A 2,922-nucleotide genomic window follows, 5' to 3' on the forward strand; every position below is an offset into this window, starting at 1 on the left:
AAAAATGGTCGCCCAGTAAAGCGATTTTTTAAGTACTGGGCAACCATATCAAATCCTCAAACTTTATGAGGAATTTTTTGTAAATTTAAGACAGCTCTTGCATTGGCCTTCTATCTCCGTTTTCTTTCATTTGAGAATTCGTTAATATTGAAATTTTCTCCCCTACTGATTTCAGTGTTTTTACATAGAGTGAGTATGATAGTTTATTATAACATAATAAATTATCAAAATAATAATAATACATTTATGATGAAATAAACAGCCAAGCATATAATGGTGGAAGTTTTCCATCATGTAGCTATGTACAGCAGATACGAATGTTACTTGTTTGTTTTTAAAGTCCACCTGACTGTGGTTGTCCCGAGAGGTAGGAAAACGTTTTGTTACTTTAAATATCAGTGCCGAATTTAGCTACAGCATAGAGCAGGGGTTCTCAATCTTCTGAAGGTTTGAACCGTTTCAGAACCCCACTGGATTGCCCAGTATGATCCCTTAGCCTCTTAACTTGCCTGTCAAAATAATTTTCATCAGAAGTCCTATAACTTGTCTGCCAGAGATCGAGTAACATACCCCAAACATTCACTTCCCAGATCCGTAAGGGGTAAGGCCCGTAAGGGGTATGGATACCCCTGGTTAAGAACCCCTGGCTTAGAGCCTCACAATCTGCTTGGGAGGGAGTGTTTTTTTTGTATAGGAATGACGGTGAGAGTTGGGATAAGTGGGAGGGCGTGTCCCCCGCCGCCGGCTGTAACGTGCTCTTGCCAGTATATGAGAGAAAAGGGCCCCTGGGTCCTGTGTTATATCTAGGCCTTCCTCCCAGATTGTTTAAGTAGCCAGACATAAGGAAAACAGCCTAGTAGGTCCTTATCCCCCATCATGGACCCGGGTCAGCTGGTGTAGTTTAATAAAAAGGCGCCTCACTAAGTCTAGATCCGTTAATATTTAATATGATTATTGATTAAGCACATATTTAAAGGACCATTTCATCAATTTATTTGCCTCAGTGTGACTTAGAAGTATAAGATAGGGCTGATGTTGATGTTGTTATTATTATTATTATTATTATTATTATTATTATTATTATTATTATTATTATTATTGTTATTTTATTATTTTTATTATTATTATTATTATTATTATTATTATTATTATTATTATTATTATTATTATTATGTGAAATTATATTTCGAGTTTGGTAGTAGATTATCACAAAATATTATTCATTTATATTTTTCACTTTTCGGTAATTAAAAGAACTCAAGAGTCAAGACTCAAGTCTCAAGCATGGCTAAACGTATCACAGATTATTTCAATATCTCTCAGTTCTGATGAGACACCTTCTAGAGATTTAGTGACCCCGTTAACTGGGTCTGACAATTTTACACAGAGAGGTGGTGGTAAAGAGGACAGCCGTGATATAACGCCAGCATGCCCAGCAACGAAAATAACAGGAGTTACAGAAACTTCATCTAGATGTGATATTCTCACACAGAAGGAGGAGTGTACAGAGACTGAGTGGTATAAAGGATGCAAGGTTGATTTTTTTTTGGCTACTTTCCTCATATCCTAATGTACTAGAGAAAACGCGATTAGGAAGGCGACAAGGTTTAAAATGCACAGTGTGCTACAATCATATTTCAGAAGCAAAGAAGTATGCACGCAATGGACAAGTGCCAATGGCTGATGGTTTGAGATCAGATGGCAAAAGGGAACTGAAGATAATTATTGATCATCTGAAGAGTGATGTCTACAAAGCTGCAGTTTGTGCAGAGGAGACCCCAAAACTCTAGTTAAGTCAGTCTGATGAACACCCATGGGTAAATATCATGAAGTCACATGAAGCTGAAACTGTATCCCAGTTAATCGAGTTAGCAGTTGATGTGCATAATGACAGCAAGCAAATGACATTATCTGCGAATTCATGGCCTAGCCGATCATTGGCAAAAATGCATTCTAGCAACCAGATCTCTGTATACCGTGAATATGGGCTAGATGCATCCTTTTGTGATTTTCAGCCACCGGCATCTGCATTTCATTATCGAGATCCAAATGTGTATCGAGAAATGCTTGACACTGTTGCTGAAGTAGTTATGGAAGCTACTGTTCAAAAAATAATTGATTCTGACTGCTTTTCACTACAAGTTGATGGTTCTGTTGATAAATATTCAGTTGATGACAAATTTATTACTGATCGTTTTGTGGGGAGGGAAAAGAACATGAAGAACATTTTCCTTGATGAAAGTCATTCCGAAAAACGTGAGGCTGAAGGATTAATGGATGCTGTACTGACTAATTTCAAATACCTGGGTATTGGCGAGGTGGCAAAGAAGAAGCTGACCGGATTGACTACAGATGGCGAAAGTACAAATATCGGAAGGAAGTCTGGGTTATGGGCCAAGCTAAATGAATATCTAGGTAGAGATCTTCTTTGTGTATGGTGTGTGGCACATCGATCAGATCTAGCATTTTCTGATTCAGAGGCATCAGTGACTGAGATCAAACATTGGAGAACATATATCAAAGCTGTAGCATCTTATTACAGAGCTTCTGCAGTTCTAACAGATGAGCTTAAGAAAATTGTTGCAGAATCAGGCTTTGCTTTTTTTAGGTTTCCTGAGCACTTTGAGGTCAGATTTGTCGAGCATCTTTTAAATCTGTGTGAATCAGTTTGGAAGAATTTGCCATCCATACGGGCATACTGAAATTCTGTATCCACATAAAAAATTAGCACCCGAAATGAAAAAGCAACAGTAAATGGCTTCCTGAAACTCTGGAAAGAAGGTGGCGACCAAGAGTTTTATTCAGCACTGATGCTTGATCTTCATCGCCTGTTTGAAAAGCTACAAAAAGATAGTCAGAAATCTGTGGCCACGCTCTGTGATATTGAAGTATCTAAAGCTGCTGCTCTTGCATCTGTGACAT

Source organism: Eriocheir sinensis, unplaced genomic scaffold, assembly GCF_024679095.1.
Source record: "Eriocheir sinensis breed Jianghai 21 unplaced genomic scaffold, ASM2467909v1 Scaffold132, whole genome shotgun sequence".
Classification (NCBI taxonomy): Eukaryota; Metazoa; Arthropoda; class Malacostraca; order Decapoda; family Varunidae; genus Eriocheir; species Eriocheir sinensis.